At 38.2% G+C, this 19,511-nt stretch overlaps 1 protein-coding gene across 3 annotated transcripts in view; it reads left to right on the top strand.

The window, feature by feature from the left end:
* nfatc2a (nuclear factor of activated T cells 2a) overlaps positions 1–19,511 on the top strand; it is a 76,511-nt gene that overhangs the window by 54,863 nt on the left and 2,137 nt on the right. The gene's annotated exons all lie outside the window — the stretch shown is intronic.

Consider the following 19,511-nt stretch of genomic DNA (forward strand, 5'->3'; position numbering starts at 1 on the left):
GGTCTCACAAAAGAACTATAGAATGTATAATAATCAGCGGAAAACAAACTAGGTTGCTAGGGTTTAGTGTTGCCGATCAGCCGGTCCCCAGGTGAATGAGGAGTTTAACTTGAAAGCATTTTGCACAACCTTTCACTGGACAACTCACAACATGGCCTCCCGCAACATGTGAGCTATTGAACACGAGTCTTAAATGGTGCGTATCTGTTGAATAGCTGCTTGCAACCAGTTCCAGTCACGGGGCAGTTTAAGGCTCTGCATGTTGCAGAAGGCCATGTTGCGGGTTGTCCAGTGAAAGGTTGTACAAATACTTCCTAGTTAAAATCCTCAAGTCTCGGAAACACAGACATTTTGCAGATATGAGATACGGTGACGCAGTTGTTAGTGCTCGTGCCTCATAGTGACAAGGTCCTGGGTTCGATTCCCAGGCTACGGGTCTTTCTGTGTGGAGTTTGCATGTTCTCCAACGTGAGTGCGTGGGTTCTCTCCGGGTACTCCGGTCTCCGGGTACTCCGGCTTCCTCACAGCTCCAAAGAAATGCACCTGGGGAATTCACAGTTTTATCACATCAAAATGGGACTAGCAACAGTCCTTTAAGGTAGGTAGGTAGGTAGGTAGGTAGGTAGGTCGGTCGGTTGGTAGGTAGGTAGGTCTTTATTGTCATTGCACAAGTACAACGAAACTTTGTTTTCAGCACAATCCCGTTCAAGATTAGACAAACAAACAGTGTACAGGGTTACAGAACAGGAACGCTGATGGGTCGCCACAAGGCGCCCCGTAAAAGATAGGAAAAGGTAAACGCTGGGGAAGGATGAGTAAAAAAACATACAATCTAGACTGGACTCCTAAGGGCTCGGAAAAAACCTCCATAGCAAAGCACATATACATATTACAACATCCATCTCGAGACTTGCAACAGAAGGGAGGGAGTGGGGGGCCACGGTGGCAGGCTGCAGCTCTTCAAGCACTGCCCATCCGTCCATCACCCCTAAGGGATTCGCATCAAGGGCGTTGGATGTAGGGTTGGGGTATGTGTGTGTGGCGGTTATTTTTTGTGGATGCGTGTGTGTGTGTCTCTATTCCGCGGCCTTGATGTCGTGCAGCCGCTAGTCCAAAGTCAACAACAACAGGTGTGTGTCCATGAGAGACGAGAAGGGAGTTTGTTGTGTCTTCGCCGCACTGTCCTTCGGGAGAGTCTCCAAGCCAGGGTAACGATCCAAGTTAGAATGTTTTCTATGCGACTGAACAGAAAATTAGCTTTTCACTCTAAATTGTCTATGACTGGTCCTCAAATTCATCCTGCGGGGCAGACAGTCCGATGTTATCCAAATCACAAGAGTGTCCACAGTTCTTCCCGCATACTCCAATCCTTTGTGGCAGCTTTGGGGTACTTTGAAGACTGCCAGCCACTTCCAATTTGCGGACAAACCGGAGCAACGCTTACTCCGATCAGCAGATGTCCTGTTGTCATAATTCCGAATAGGTAGATATCTTCAAGTCCTCGACTGGAAGGCTCGCCGGGCACGCTGCACTCCTTCTTCTCCCAAGAGTCCGTCGTGTGTCCAGCAACAACCGCTCCGTCACGACAAGAAGGTTCCCCCGAACCCAAGATCTTGTCAATTTCGTTGAAGCCACTTAAATAGTTCCAATGTTTAGATTTGGAGAGAGAGAAAGTTAAGACAAGACAAAGAAGCAAGCAGGAGAGATAAGGAAGAGGGAAGGGGAGCGTCCGCCCTCGATGAGTGCCAGAGAGAAGAAATCTCATTATCCATCCATCCATCCATCTTCTTCCGCTTATCCGAGGTCGGATCGCGGCTCCCCAGCCACTTCGTCCAGCTCTTCTCGGGGGATCCCGAGGCGTTCCCAGGCCAGCCGGGAGACATAGACTTCCCAACCTGTCCTGGGTCTTCCCCGTGGCCTCCTACCGGTCGGACGTGCCCGAAACACCTCCCCAGGGAGGCGTTCGGGTGGCATCCTGACCAGATGGAGTTGGAGCCTATCTCAGCTGCATTCGGGCAGAAACACCCTGGACAAGTCGCCACCTCATCGCAGGGCCAACACAGATAGACAGACAACATTCACACACTAGGGACCATTTAGTGTTGCCAATCAACCTATCCCCAGGTGCATGTCTTTGGAGGTGGGACTCCCACGCAGTCACGGGGAGAACATGCAAACTCCACACAGAAAGATCCTGATCCCCGGGATTGAACCCAGGACTACTCAGGACCTTTGTATTGCGAGGCACATGCACTAACCCCTGTTCCACCATGCTCGCCTGACTCCTTTTATATTACATACTGTAATATCCCAGTCTGTGGAACGCTCTCCCTGATCACCTGAGGGCACCACTGACTGTGATGCTTTTAAAAAAGGTTGTTTGCTCAATGTAAAGTGCTTTTTACAAATAAAATCTATTATTATTATTAATATTATTATACAATTGTTTGAGCCCGGAGTTCCTTAAGGCTCTGGATGCTGTGGGGCTGTCTTGGTTGACAAGACTCTGCAGCATCGCGTGGACATCGGGGGCGGTACCTCTGGATTGGCAGACCGGGGTGGTGGTTCCTCTCTTTAAGAAGGGGAACCGGAGGGTGTGTTCCAACTATCGTGGGATCACACTCCTCAGCCTTCCCGGTAAGGTCTATTCAGGTGTACTGGAGAGGAGGCTACGCCGGATAGTCGAACCTCGGATTCAGGAGGAACAGTGTGGTTTTCGTCCTGGTCGTGGAACTGTGGACCAGCTCTATACTCTCCGCAGGGTCCTTGAGGGTGCATGGGAGTTCGCCCAACCAGTCTACATGTGTTTTGTGGACTTGGAGAAGGCATTCGACCGTGTCCCTCGGGAAGTCCTGTGGGGAGTGCTCAGAGAGTATGGGGTATCGGACTGTCTGATTGTGGCAGTCCGCTCCCTGTATGATCAGTGCCAGAGCTTGGTCCGCATTGCCGGCAGTAAGTCGGACACGTTTCCAGTGAGGGTTGGACTCCGCCAAGGCTGCCCTTCGTCACCCATTCTGTTCATAACTTTTATGGACAGAATTTCTAGGCGCAGTCAAGGCGTTGAGGGGATCTGGTTTGGTGGCTGCAGGATTAGGTCTCCGCTTTTTGCAGATGATGTGGTCCTGATGGCTTCATCTGGCCAGGATCTTCAGCTCTCACTGGATCGGTTCGCAGCCGAGTGTGAAGCGACTGGGATGAGAATCAGCACCTCCAAGTCCGAGTCCATGGTTCTCGCCCGGAAAAGGGTGGAGTGCCATCTCCGGGTTGGGGAGGAGATCTTGCCCCAAGTGGAGGAGTTCAAGTACCTCGGAGTCTTGTTCACGAGTGAGGGAAGAGTGGATGGTGAGATCGACAGGCGGATCGGTGCGGCGTCTTCAGTAATGCGGACGCTGTATCGATCCGTTGTGGTGAAGAAGGAGCTGAGCCGGAAGGCAAAGCTCTCAATTTACCGGTCGATCTACGTTCCCATCCTCACCTATGGTCATGAGCTTTGGGTTATGACCGAAAGGACAAGATCACGGGTACAAGCGGCCGAAATGAGTTTCCTCCGCCGGGTGGCGGGGCTCTCCCTTAGAGATAGGGTGAGAAGCTCTGCCATCCGGGGGGAGCTCAAAGTAAAGCCGCTGCTCCTCCACATCGAGAGGAGCCAGATGAGGTGGTTCAGGCATCTGATCAGGATTCCACCCGAACGCCTCCCTAGGGAGGTGTTTAGGGCACGTCCGACCGGTAGGAGAAGACCCAGGACACGTTGGGAAGACTATGTCTCCCGGCTGGCCTTGGAACGCCTCGGGGTCCCACAGGAAAAGCTGGACGAAGTGGCTGGGGAGAGGGAAGTCTGGGGCTTCCCTGCTTAGGCTGCTGCCCCCGCGACCCGACCTCGGATAAGCGGAAGAAGATGGATGAATGGATGGATGTTTGAGCTAAATAAAATCAAATATCTTCTTATGCTCTGGTAGACCAGGAGCTGGCATCTGCTGTACGACGTTCCGATTTTAAGATGAATTAAAAACTGAATTTTGGTCCTGTCAACAAGGGATTTGCTGGAGGACTAGTTGTAGTGGCGGAGGGATACCTGGGCACCTGTGCAATAATGGAGGTTATGTTGCAACTTCCGGGTTTTGACTCCGAACTTTTGTTGGGGGCTCTGCTCCTGTAGTGGGGTGATGTTCTCGCAGGGCTTTGCATTTGAGGGATTAAAAGGACGAGGAGGAAGGATGCAAGTGTGGCTTTCCACACACATCTCTCACACATGTTGACTCTGTTATGATGTGCACGCCGTTTCCGTGGCAACCATTGTCGGCGAGTGGAACGGAGCTGCCTGGGAGAGCCGGGGAAAGCCTCGTTGTTTGTTGCCGTTGGCCGGGGCTTCTCCTTGGCCTCACCGCTCCCAGGCCCCCGCCCCGATCCTGCAAGGGGGAACCCACTAGAGGATTAGGCGCCCGGATTCTGCCAATCCGGCCCCAGGACTTCCCGCTCACAGCTGCTCCCCTCCAGGAATCCATCGCAACGCGTGGCGAGATAGCAGAAGAAGGGAAGCGGTTCTATGGAAAATATTAATTTGTTTGTATTGGAGGGAGCTGGAGGCCGGGGGTTCCCAGCAACAGGCCTGTGACTTTGTCCATAATGTTTGATGGGCCCCCGTCTTCTCCAAGTGGTGACAGCCAGCGTGCCTCGCAGTGTTTGTTCAGCTTGGCCTCTTTCAGGAGCGTTCACTCGCTTATTTACTCATGTTTTAGTCTGAAAGCCGCGCCGCTATTTCTGGGACTCAATCGTCCAATCCATGCTGAAAAATGCTGTTTGGTTGTCACACTGCAGAAACTGATATCTAAGTAAGATGAAATATCTCAAATAAGGGTGATATTTGCTTATTTTCTGTCTGATAAGATCATTCTTCTCACTAAGCAGATTTTATGAGTGTTTTACTTGTTTTAAGGGCTTTGGTCCTGAATGATCTCAGTAAGATACAAACCCCATTTCCATATGAGTTGGGAAATTGTGTTAGATGTAAATATAAACGGAATACAATGATTTGCAAATCCTTTTCAACTCATATTCAATTGAATGCACTACAAAGACAACATATTTGATGTTCAAACTCATAAAAATTCTAGTACCCGCACTCTTTTACTATGAAGCCACGTTGATGTAACACGTGGCTTGGCGTTGTCTTGCTGAAATAAGCAGGGGTGTCCATGATAACGTTGCTTGGGTGGCAACATATGTTGCTCCAAAACCTGTATGTACCTTTCAGCATTAATGGCGCCTTCACAGATGTGTAGGTTACCCATGTCTTGGGCACTAATACACCCCCATACCATCACACATGCTGCCTTTTACACTTTGCGCCTATAACAATCCGGATGGGTCTTTTCCTCTTTGGTCCAGAGGACACGACGTCCACAGTTTCCAAAAACAATTTGAAATGTGGACTCGTCAGACCCGGCGAAGCATTTCTGGGTGTTGTTGATAAATGGCTTTGGCTTTGCATATTAGAGTTTTAACTTGCACTTACAGATGTAGCGACCAACTGTAGTTACTGACAGTGGTCTTCTGAAGTGTTCCTGAGCCCATGTGGTGATATCCTTTACACACTGATGTCGCTTTTTGATGCAGCACCGCCTGAGGGTGGACTCGTCAGACCACAGAACACTTTTACACTTTTTCAATCAGTCCATCTTAGATTTATTTTTTTTATTATTATAAAATAATTCTGTTATTGTTAATATTACTTTTGATATTCCTATTATTATTATTATTAAATTATATTCTTTAGTATTAATTATTTATTAATAATATTGGATACATTAATATTAGTACATTTATTTTTTTATTATTATTAGATTAGATTAGATTAGATTTATTGGTCCCCTTGGAGAAATTCATTGTCACTGCCATACATTTAAACACTAGACATTACACATCACACACAAAAAAATAACAAAAAGACATCATACATGACTAACACACATTTACAGGCTTGATTCTGTTATTGTTAATAATATGTTTGATATTCCTATTATTATTATTATTAAATTATATTCTTTAGTAGTAATTATTTATTAATAATATTGGATACATTAATGTTAATGGGTAGAGGCGGCCGAAATGAGTTTCCTCCGCCGGGTGGCGAGTCTCTCCCTTAGAGATAGGGTGAGAAGCTCTGTCATCTGGGGGGAGCTCAAAGTAAAGCCGCTGCTCCTCCACATGGAGAGGAGCCAGATGAGGTGGTTCGGGCATCTGGTCAGGATGCCACCCGAACGCCTCCCTCGGGAGGTGTTTAGGGCACGTCCGACCGGTAGGAGGCCACGGGGAAGACCCAGGACACGTTGGGAAGACTATGTCTCCCGGATGGCCTGGGAACGCCTCGGGATCCCCCGGGAAGAACTGGCCAAAGTGGCTGGGGAGAGGGAAGTCTGGGCTTCCCTGCTTAGGCTGCTGCCCCCGCGACCCGACCTCAGATAAGCGGAAGAAGATGGATGGATGGATGGATTAATGTTAGTACATTACTTTTTTTATTATTATAAAATGATTCTGTTATTGTTAATATTACTTTTGATATTCCTATAATTATTGTTAAATTATATTCTTTAGTAGTAATTAGTTATTAATAATATTGGATACATTAATATTAGTACATTTATTTTTTTATTATTATAAAATTATTCTGTTATTGTTAATATTACTTTTGATATTTCTATTATTATTATTAAGTTATATTATTTATTAATAATATTGGATAAATTAATGTCAGCACATTTATTTTTTTTATTATTATAAAATGATTCTGTTATTGTTAATATTACTTTTGATATTCCTATAATTATTGTTAAATTATATTCTTTAGTAGTAATTATTTATTAATAATATTGGATACATTAATATTAGTACATTGTTTTTGTATTATTATAAAATGATTCTGTTATTGTTAATATTACTTTTGATATTCCTATTATTATTATCATTATGTTATATTATTTATTAGTAATTATTTATTAATAATATTGGATAAATTAATGTTAGCACATTTATTGTTTTTATTATTATAAAATGATTCTGTTATTGTTAATATTACTTTTGATATTCTTATAATAATTATTAAATGTTATTCTTTAGTAGTAATTATTTATTAATAATATTGGATACATTAATATTAGTACATTGTTTTTGTATTATTATAAAATAATTATGTTGTTAATATTACTTTTGATATTCCTATTATTATTATTAAATGATATTATTTAGTATTAATTATTTATTAATAATATTGGATACATTAATATTAGTATTTGTTTTATTATTATAAAATCATTATGTTATTGTTAATATTACTTTTGATATTCCTATTATTATTATTAAATTATATTCTTTAGTAGTAATTATTTATTAATAATATTGGATACAATAATATTAGTACATTTATTTTTGTATTGTAAAATGATTCTTTTATTGTTAATAATACTTTTGATATTCCTATTATTAATATTACATTATATTCTTTAGTATTAATTTTGGATACATTAATATTAGTACATTTATTTTTTTTAATTATTATAAAATGATTCTGTTATTGTTAATATTACTTTTGATATTCCTATTATTATTATTAAATTATATTATTTAGTATTAATTATTTATTAATAATATTGGATACATTATTATTAGTACATTTATTTTTTTATTATTATAAAATGATTCTGTTATTGTTAATATTACTTTTGATATTCCTATTATTATTATTAATACATTATTTTGTCATATAATAATATATAATAGTATTTTTATAACCAACGTTTTTGTTATCATTTTTTTCCCAAATGAATCCTTTCTTTTCATTCCTGTCCCAAACTTCTCCGTCTCTTTGTCTGCGTTAGCTTCGTACACCTTTCTGTGTACTTACTACTTCTACCGGGTAGCATTTCCCGTCGCCACCACATCCTGGTATCGCTCTTGTGGCGTCTTGTGTGCGTGTGCGTGTGTGTGTGTGCCTGTGTGTGCGTGTGTGTGTGTGTGGCTGTGTCTCGCCCCCAACGGAGGACTTGTGTCGAACTCGTTCAGCCCACACCGGCTTTCCCATGCTGCATCTCTCTGGGCGGCAGGGAGGAGGAGGGTGTGGAACAATGAAGAAAGGTCAGGTGCAGTGGAGCGGGTCAAAAAAGGTTCCGTCAGGTGGAGGTGTGCAGGAAATAAAGCACAGGTGGAGCCACCGTAGTGTTGCTACTCTAGTATGATGTTAAAATGTAATGTTGGCATGAAGCTCACATAGCTATGCTAGTGTTGCTACTCTAGCATGATGTTGAAATGTTAGCATGTAGCTCACATAGCTTTGCTAGTGTTGCTAACCTACAATGATGTTAAAATGTAATGTTAGCATGTAGCTCACATAGCTATGCTAGTGTTGCTACTCTAGCATGATGTTAAAATGTAATGTTAGCATGTAGCTCACATAGCTATGCTAGTGTTGCTACCCTGCAATTATGTTAAAATGTAATATTAGCATGTAGCTCACATAGCTATACTAGTGTTGCTAACCTAGCATGATGTTAAAATGTAATGTTAGCATGTAGCTCACATAGCTATGCTAGTGTTGCTACCCTACAATTATGTTAAAATGTAATATTAGCATGTAGCTCACATAGCTATACTAGTGTTGCTAACCTAGCATGATGTTGAAATGTAATGTTAGCATGTAGCTCACATAGCTATGCTAGTGTTGCTACCCTACAATTATGTAAAATTTAATATTAGCATGTAGCTCACATAGCTATACTAGTGTTGCTACTCTAGCATGATGTTGAAATGTAATGTTAGCATGTAGCTCACATAGCTATGCTAATGTTGCTACCCTACAATTATGTAAAATGTAATATTAGCATGTAGCTCACATAGCTATACTAGTGTTGCTACTCTAGCATGATTTTGAAATGTAATGTTAGCATGTAGCTCACATAGCTATGCTAGTGTTGCTACTCTTGCATGATGTTGAAATGTAATGTTAGCATGTAGCTCACATAGCTATGCTAGTGTTGCTAACCTATAATAATGTTAAAATGTAATGTTAGCATGTAGCTCACATAGCTATGCTAGTGTTGCTACCCTACAATTATGTTAAAATGTAATATTAGCATGTAGCTCACATAGCTATGCTAGTGTTGCTACCCTACAATTATGTTAAAATGTAATATTAGCATGTAGCTCACATAGCTATACTAGTGTTGCTAACCAACAATTATGTTCAAATGTAATGTTAGCATGTAGCTCACATAGCTATGCTAGTGTTGCTACCCTACAATTATGTTAAAATTTAATATTAGCATGTAGCTCACATAGCTATGCTAGTGTTGCTACCCTACAATTATGTTAAAATTTAATATTAGCATGTAGCTCACATAGCTATGCTAGTGTTGCTAACCTACAATTATGTTAAAATGTAATATTAGCATGTAGCTCACATAGCTATACTAGTGTTGCTACTCTAGCATAATGTTGAAATGTAATGTTAGCATGTAGCTCACATAGCTATGCTAGTGTTGCTACTCTAGCATGATGTTGAAATGTAATGTTAGCATGTAGCTCACATAGCTATGCTAGTGTTGCTACTCTAGCATGATGTTGAAATGTAATGTTAGCATGTAGCTCACATAGCTATACTAGTGTTGCTACTCTAGCATGATGTTGAAATGTAATGTTAGCATGTAGCTCACACAGCTATACTAGTGTTGCTACTCTAGCATGATGTTGAAATGTAATGTTAGCATGTAGCTCACATAGCTATTCTTGTTTTGCTACTCTAGCATGATGTTGAAATGTAATGTTAGCATGTAGCTCACATAGCTTTGCTAGTGTTGCGACTCTACAATTATGTTAAAATGTAATATTAGCATGTAGCTCACATAACTATACTAGTGTTGCTACTCTAGCATGATGTTGAAATGTAATGTTAGCATGTAGCTCACATAGCTATACTAGTGTTGCTACTCTAGCATAATGTTGAAATGTAATGTTAGCATGTAGCTCACATAGCTATGCTGGTGTTGCTACTCTAGCATGATGTTGAAATGTAATGTTAGCATGTAGCTCACATAGCTTTGCTAGTGTTGCTACTCTAGCATGATGTTGAAATGCAATATTAGCATGTAGCTCACATAGCTATGCTAGTGTTGCTACCCTACAATGATGTTAAAATGTAATGTTGGCATGAAGCTCACATAGCTATGCTAGTGTTGCTACTATCATGATGTTGAAATGTAATGTTACCATGTAGCTCACATAGCTATGCTAGTGTTGCAACCCTACAATTATGTTAAAATGTAATATTAGCATGTAGCTCACATAGCTATACTAGTGTTGCTACTCTAGCATGATGTTGAAATGTAATGTTAGCATGTAGCTCACATAGCTATGCTAGTGTTGCTAACCTACAATTATGTTAAAATGTAATGTTAGCATGTAGCTCACATAGCTATGCTAGTGTTGCTACCCTACAATGATGTTAAAATGTAATATTAGCATGTAGCTCACATAGCTATGCTAGTGTTGCGACCCTACAATTATGTTGAAATGTAATATAAGCATGTAGCTCACATAGCTATACTAGTGTTGCTACTCTAGCATGATGTTGAAATGTAATGTTAGCATGTAGCTCACATAGCTATGCTAGTGTTGCTACCCTGCAATGATGTTAAAATGTAATATTAGCATGTAGCTCACATAGCTATGCTAGTGTTGCTACTCTAGCATAATGTTGAAATGTAATGTTAGCATGTAGCTCACATAGCTATACTAGTGTTGCTACTCTAGCATGATGTTGAAATGTAATGTTAGCATGTAGCTCACATAGCTATGCTAGTGTTGCTAACGTTGTTGTCCTCCAGTCCCACTCCTTAGTGTTACATAGTTGTAAGTGATATATGGCATCTATTACATTGGACAAGTGCACACTTACAGTGGATCAAGTACACAACAGTGCTTCTAAAAGACACACACTGTGTCGAAACACACACATCTCATTAGCATTAAAGCTACACACACACACACACACACACACACACACACACACACACACACACACACACACAGTAAAAGTAGTGTAGTAAATTCCAACATGAAGGCAGAGACTTCAGTGCAGTGTAATGTGGGTCGTTGAAATGTTACTCTTACTTGACACGCGTGAGGACGTGCAAAGACGTCAGCTCTCAGCAGGCGACCCGGGTGTGCAGGTCGCCCACTGGCGCCACTCACACACTCTCTGCACTCACACACTCTCTGCACTCACACACTCACACACGCCGCCATTGAAGCTGCTGGTGCCAAGCCTTCATTGAGTGGACTTCAAGCAGCGCTCTGTCTGCAGACCTCTTTCACCGCGGCTGCACGCCTGCGGATAGAAGCGGCCGGAAGGCGCGAGGCTTGAAATAAACACGGAGGAGGCGTGTTGACAACTTTGATGCTGGCTGATGAGATGCACCTTGTTGTCACATGACCTTTAACAGGGAAGTCGTAATTAAGGCCCCACAAAGACAAGACTGCTCCTTTCTTATCAGACACTGAATACTACAAACCCCTGTTTCCATATGAGTTGGGAAATTGTGTTAGATGTAAATATAAACGGAATACAATGATTTGCAAATCATTTTCAACCCATATTCACTACAAAGACAACATATTTGATGTTCAAACTCATAAACTTTATTTTTTTTTTGCAAATAATAATTAACTTAGAATTTCATGGCTGCAACACGTGCCAAAGTAGTTGGGAAAGGGCGTGTTCACCACTGTGTTACATGGCCTTTTCTTTTAACAACACTGAGGAACTGAGGAGACACATTTTTGAAGCTTCTCAGGTGGAATTATTTCCCATTCTTGCTTGATGTACAGCTTAAGTTGTTCAACAGTCCAAAGGGTCTCCGTTGTGCTATTTTAGGCTTCACACATTTTCAATGGGAGACAGGTCTGGACTGCAGGCGGGCCAGTCTAGTACCCGCACTCTTTTACTACGAAGCCACGCTGTTGTAACACGTGGCTTGGCATTGTCTTGCTGAAATAAGCAGGGGCGTCCATGAGAACGTTGCTTGGATGGCAACATATGTTGCTCCAAAACCTGTATGTACCTTTCAGCATTAATGGCGCCTTCACAGATGTGTAAGTTACCCACGTCTTGGGCACTAATACACCCCCATACCATCACACATGCTGCCTTTTTGTCAGGACTTGGTCTTGGGTGTGTGCTTTTCCGGGATGCAACGGAAAGTTGGCTCGGGCGAGACGGGAATGAAGGTACATGATTTATTAATATATCAAAAAAAAAGTACAAACGAAAAGCGCGCACAGTGGCGGAGAATAAACTATGAAACCAAAAGACTATAGCAAAAAAGTACAAACGAAAAAACACGCACAATGGCGGAGAACAAACTACGAAACCAAAAAGACTATAAACATGGAACAAAAACTTACTTGGCTTGGACAAAAATAGTTGCTTGAGGAATGGACATGGAAAGAATGGACAGAGCATAAATGTGGTGATGTCGTCAGGACGAACAACAGAAAATGAAAAGCTTAAATAACACAGACATGATTAACGAAAACAGGTGCGTGACTCAAAACGTGAAATAGGTGCGTGACGTGACAGGTGAAAACTAATGGTTGCTATGGTGACAAACAAGAGTGCACAATGAGTCCAAACGTGGAACAGGTGAAACTAATGGGTAATCATGCAAACAAGACAAGGGAGTGAAAAGCCAGAAACTAAACAAAACATGACTTAAAACAAAACATGATTACACAGACATGACACTTTTACACTTTGCGCCTAGAACAATCCGGATTGGTTCTTTTCCTCTTTGGTCCGGAGGACACGACGTCCACAGTTTCCAAAAACAATTTGAAATGTGGACTCGTCAGACCACAGAACTATTTTCCACTTTGTATCAGTCCATCTTAGATGAGCTCAGGCCCAACCGAAGCCGACGGCGTTTCTGGGTGTTGTTGATAAACGGTTTTCGCCTTGAAATAGGAGAGTTTTTAACTTGCACTTACAGATGTAGCGACCAACTGTAGTTACTGACAGTGGGTTTCTGAACTGTTCCTGAGCCCATGTGGTGATATCCTCTACACACTGATGTGGCTTTTTGATGCAGTACAGCCTGAGGGATCGAAGGTCACGGGCGTAGCTGCTTACGTGCAGTGATTTCTCCAGATTCTCTGAACCCTTTGATGATATTATGGACCGTAGATGGTGAAATCCCTAAATTCCTTGCAATAGCTGGTTGAGAAAGGTTTTTCTTAAACTGTTCAACAATTTGCTCATGCATTTGTTGACAAAGTGGTGACCCTCGCCCCGTCCTTGTTTGTGAATGGCTGAGCATTTCATGGAATCTACTTTTATACCCAATCATTTGTGAAAGAATGGGCCGCTCTCAGTGATTTCCAGCGTGGAACCGTCATAGGATGCCACCTGTGCAACAAATCCAGTTGTGAAATGTCCTCGCTCCTAAATATTCCAAAGTCAACTTTATTATAAGAAAAGGGAAGAGCTTGGGAACAACAGCAACTCAGCCAACAAGTGGTCGGCCACGTAAACTGACAGAGTCAGTTGCTACAGAGCTCCAAACTTCACGTGACCGTCCAATTAGCCCACGTGCAGTACGCAGAGAGCTTCACGGAATTGGGTTTCCATGGCCGGGTGGCTGCATCTAAGCCATACATCATTAAGTCCAATGCAAAGCGTACGAAACGCCTTCTCTGGACTGATGAATCATGCTTGTCCATCTTGCAATCTGATGGACCAGTCTGGGTTTGGATTTCGGACTGCATTGTGTGAAATTTGGTGGAGGAGGAATTATGGTGTGGGGTTGGTTTTCAAGATTTGGGCTTGGCTCCTTAGTTCCAGTGAAAGGCCAGGCTCCCAGTCTCTGTTCTAATTCATCCCAAATAAATGATAGTTTTAGTTCATTAGTAATATTGTTACATTATTTTTACTAATATTCAATTATTATTGACTATAGTAATATTCACGTCATTATTAAATGACTTTGTTGTCGTCATAATGATATTTTGTACATTATTTTAATTATTACCATATTATTGATTATAATATGAATATCTACATTATTAATACATTATTAGGTTGTTATTATTAATAATATGGATATTCACATATTTTTTTACTATTAAAAAAGTATTATTAATACTAATTTTAGTATTCACATTATTATTATTATTGAGTTATTATTTTGACAATATTAATATTATTACTTATTTTATTATTATTTATTCAATCATGTTATTGGTTAACAACATGAATATTATGATGTGTGTGTGTGTGTGTGTGTGTGTATGGCTGTGATGTCACACAACATGGGTTTAGCAGCCGCTGGTTGCCATGGTGACAGGAAGGCGCAGACACAACATGCTACATCATGGCCAAGCAGGCTAGCGAGCGAAAAGCTTTTCTGGCCCACTTTCAAATGCTGGCCTTCGTCATCGGACTCCATGAGTCCTCCGTGGAAGCAACCGGAACGTCGCTAAGCGCCTGTGTACACACACACACACACACACACACACACACCCTTTTGTATTTCTTACCTTCTTGAGACCGGAGAAAAATGCCTCCCTCTTTAGGACCACGACATTATTAATATATACATACTATGCAAATATAAAAAAGCTTGTGGTGAAAAATGAGTTGGAATTTCACAAGAAAAAGGTCACAATTTCACAAGAAAAAGTTAGAATGTTGGCAGTATTATAATAAAAGTCGTCATTTTACTCAACGCAAGTCAAAATGTTACAAGAAAAACTGAATATTTGTGCAATATTATGATACAAGTTGGAATTTTACTCAATAACAGTCGCAATTTTACAAGAAAAGCTTAACATTTTGGCAATTTAATAAAAAGTGTCGACAAAAGTCACAATTTTATAAGAAAACTTTAACATTTTGGTCAATATTATAATAATAATCGGAATTTTACTCAGCAAAATTATGACAAAAGTCATAATTTTACTCAAAAAATGTCACTATTTTACAAGAACAACATTGGCAACATTGTGATAGAAGTCAGTATATTATGTGACAAATGTCACCATTTTGCATTAAAAAGTAATCATTTAACATAAAAAGGTCATAATTTTACTCAAAAAAAGTCAGTATTTTACAAGAACAAACAAAAAATTGGCAATATTGTGATAAAAGTCAGAATTTGATGTGACAAATGTCACCGTTTTGTATTAAAAAGTAATAATTTTACATTAAAAAAGTCATAATTGTACTCAAAAAATGTCAATATTTAACAAGAACAACCAAAAAATTGGCAATATTGTGATAAAAGTCTGAATTTTTTATGACAAATGTCACCATTTTGCATTAAAAAGTAATAATATTACATTAAAAAGTCATACTTTTACTCAAAAAATGTCACTATTTTACAAGAACCACCAAAAAATTGGCAATATTGTGATAAAAGTCAGAATTGTATATGACAAATGTCACCATTTTGTATTAAAAAGAAATAATTTTACATTAAAAAGTCATAATTTTACTCAATAAATGTCACTATTTTACAAGGACAAAAAAAGGGCAATATTGTGATAAGTCAGAATTGTATATGACAAATGTCACCATTTTGCATTAAAAAGTCATCATTTTACATAAAAAAGTCATAATTTTACTCAAAAAATGTCACTATTTAACAAGAACAACCAAAAAATTGGCAACATTGTGATAAAAGTCAGAATTTTATACGACAAATGTCACTATTTTGCATTAAAAAGTAATCATTTTACATTAAAAAAAGTCATAATTTTACCCAAACAATGTCACTATTTTACAAGGACAACCAAAAAATTGGCAATACTGTGATAAAAGTCAGAATTTTATGACAAATGTCACCATTTTGCATTAAAAAGTAATAATATTACATTAAAATGTCATACTTTTACTCAAAAAATGTCACTATTTTACAAGAACAACCAAAAAATTGGCAATATTGTGATACAAGTCAGAATTTTATTTGACAAATGTCACCATTTTGTATTAAAAAGGAATCATTTTACATAAAAAAGTCATAATTTTACTCAAAACATTTCACTATTTTACAAGAACAAAAAAAAGGGCAATATTGTGATAAAAGTCAGAATTTTATTTGACAAACGTCACCATTTTGCATTAAAAAGTAATCATTTTACATAAAAAGTCATAATTTTACGAGAAACAGAAAGAATATGAAAAATTGTTCCCAATTTTATAAGAAAAAAGTTGACACATTGTGAGAAAAAGACTGCTTTTAGTTCATTTTTATTTTTTGTTTGTATTTGGTTTTTAATCTTCATTATGTACTTTAAGTTATTACAGTATGTCTCTATATACATTTTTTTTTTTTTTTTTTAATTAATAAAGGGGCGCATTTCAATATCTTACACACACTTGTTATTTCATATGTTGGGTTAGGGTTAGGGTTGGGGTTAGGGTTAGGGTGAGGGGTTAGGGGTTGGGGTTAGGGTTTGGGTTAGGGTTAGGGTCACATTTTTACACACACTTGTTATTTCATATGTTGACCTCATTTTGATAGATGTCACCTGGCGGGGTTTTTTTCGGGGTATGAATAGGGAAGTCTTTCTTTATCTTGTTTTATCATATATTGCTGCCTTTGCACCTGTCATTGTTTACTTTGGTAGGCACATTAAATCAACAACAACAAAAATCCTGACTTTGGAGCAATGTTCACGGATTCTACTATTTATCTCTCTATTGGATGCAATGTTATTGGGACCATGATTTATGTCATCACTTGTTCAAACCTCCTCATATGGAAGATACTTTTCCTTCTTCATGTCTCAAGAAGGGCAGAAATACAAGAACACACACACACACACACACACACACACACACACACACACACACGACTAATGGTTTTGTTTTTGTTTACATTTGGTACTTTTGAGCAAACAAACTAACATAACTATTACTGCGTCTTGACCTATACATACTGTTTATGTTAACTACTAAGCTAAGCTAACAAAATAAAAGTCATTTTTGCCTATTAATGTTATTATGTGCAACGCAGATAATATCTTCATGCATACTTTGCACCTTGGTTTTCTGCGCCCGGTTGCTAGGCAACCAAGCGCTATCAGGCGGATCTGACAGGACAGATGCTTCCACTTCCTGTTGGCTCTCGTCCTGTGAACCGTGCAAAGAATCTCACTTGTTTTATCTCCTCCTTTTATTTTGAAAACACCCGGCTGGCCACAACCCCGCCTACACTGTGCTCCTATTTTTGGAACTAAAGTTTCCACCTCTCTCACACACACACACACACACACACACACACACACACACACACACACACACACACACACACACACACACACACACACACACACACACACGCTTGTGTGTTTACGTCAGCAGCAGGAAGTGATGAAACAACAACACTTATATCAATCCATTCATGTCACTTTTAATCATTCAGAAATATGGAATATTTTGTGTTTTTGGCATAAAAAACTAAGTTTTCTTTGACAAAAAGGGCAAAAAATACATGAAAAAAATAATAAAAAAGTTATGATTAACTTTGAAAGTAAAAACTTTTTTCTTTTTTTTAAACAATTTTAAGAGTGATGCTGTTTTGTATCACTGAGAATTTTAATGTGACTTTTTTTCCGCTCCAAAAAATAATAATGAATCAAAATCAGTGTTGTTGGGAATATTCCATTTTTAAAAATGTTTTGGGGAAAATATTGCATATTTTTTGTTTTTGGCACAAAAAACTAAGTTTTCTTTGACAAAAAGGGCAAAAAATACATTAAAAAAATAATTAAAAGTTCTGATGATTGAGAGACTTAAGCATTGAAAGTAAAACATTTTTATTTATTTATTTTATTTATTTATTTATTTTTTACAATTTTAAGAGTGATGCTGTTTTGTATCACTGACAATTTTAATGTGACTTTGTTTTCGCTCCAAAAAATAATAACGAATCAAAATCAGTGTTGTTGGGAATATTCCATTTTTTAAAATGCTTTGGGGAAAATATTGCATATTTTGTGTTTTTGGCATAAAAAACTAAGTTTTCTTTGACAAAAAGGGCAGAAAATACATGAAAAAAATAATTTAAAAGTTATGATTAATGAATGGATCTGAAGTTGATTGAGAGATTAAGCATTGAAAGTAAAAACTTATATATATATTTTTTTTTTACAATTTTAAGAGTGATACTGTTTTGTATCACTGAGAATTTTAATGTGACTTTTTTTCGTTCCAAAAAATAATAATGAATCAAAATCAATGTTGTTGGGAATATTCCATTTTAATAAAAATTGGGAGGATAATATTGCATATTTTGTGTTTTTGGCATAAAAAACTAAGTTTTCTTTGATAAAAAGGGCAGAAAATATATTAACAAATAATAAAACGTTCTGATGATTGAGAGACTTAAGCATGGAAAGTTTTTATTCTTTTTTTTTTTTTTTTTTTTTTTACAATTTTAAGAGTGATGCTGTTTTGTATCACTGAGAATTTTAATGTGACTTTTTTTCGCTCCAAAAAATAATAATGAATCAAAATCGGTGTTGTTGGGAATATTCCATTTTTTTAAATGTTTTGGGGAAAATATTGCATATTTTGTGTTTTTGGCATAAAAAACTAAGTTTTCTTTGACAAAAAGGGCAAAAAATACATGAAGAAAATAATTTAAAAAATTATGATTAATGGATAGATCTTAAGTTGATTGAGAGACTTAAGCATTGGAAGTAAAAACTTATATAATGATTTATTTTTTTTTAACAATTTTAAGAGTGATACTGTTTTGTATTACTGAGTATTTTAATGTGACTTTTTTTTCGCTCCAAAAAATAATAATGAATCAAAATCAGTGTTGTTGGGAATATTCCATTTTTAAAAATGTTTTGGGGAAAATATTGCATATTTTGTGTTTTTGGCACAAAAAACTAAGTTTTCTTTGACAAAAAGGGCAGAAAATATATTAACAAATAATAAAACGTTATGATGATTGAGAGACTTAAGCATGGAAAGTTTTTTTTGTGTTTTTTTTTAGTTTTTTTTTTACAATTTTAAGAGTGATGCTGTTTTGTATCACTGAGAATTTTAATGTAACTTTTCTTTCCGCTCCAAAAAATAATAATGAATCAAAATCAGTGTTGTTGGGAATATTCCATTTTTAAAAATGTTTTGGGGAATATATTGCATATTTTGTGTTTTTGGCATAAAAAACTAAGTTTTCTTTGACAAAAAGGGCAGAAAATACATGAAAAAAATAATTAAAAAGTTATGATTAATGAATGGATCTGAAGTTGATTGAGAGACTTAAGCATTGAAAGTAAAAACTTATATATATATTTTTTTTAACAATTTTAAGAGTGATGCTGTTTTGTATCACTGAGAATTTTAATGTGACTTTTTTTTGGCTCCAAAAAATAATAATGAATCAAAATCAGTGTTGTTGGGAATATTCAATTTTTTTTTTAAATTGTGGGGAAAATATTGCATATTTTGT

Source organism: Nerophis lumbriciformis, linkage group LG01, assembly GCF_033978685.3.
Source record: "Nerophis lumbriciformis linkage group LG01, RoL_Nlum_v2.1, whole genome shotgun sequence".
NCBI lineage: Eukaryota > Metazoa > Chordata > Actinopteri > Syngnathiformes > Syngnathidae > Nerophis > Nerophis lumbriciformis.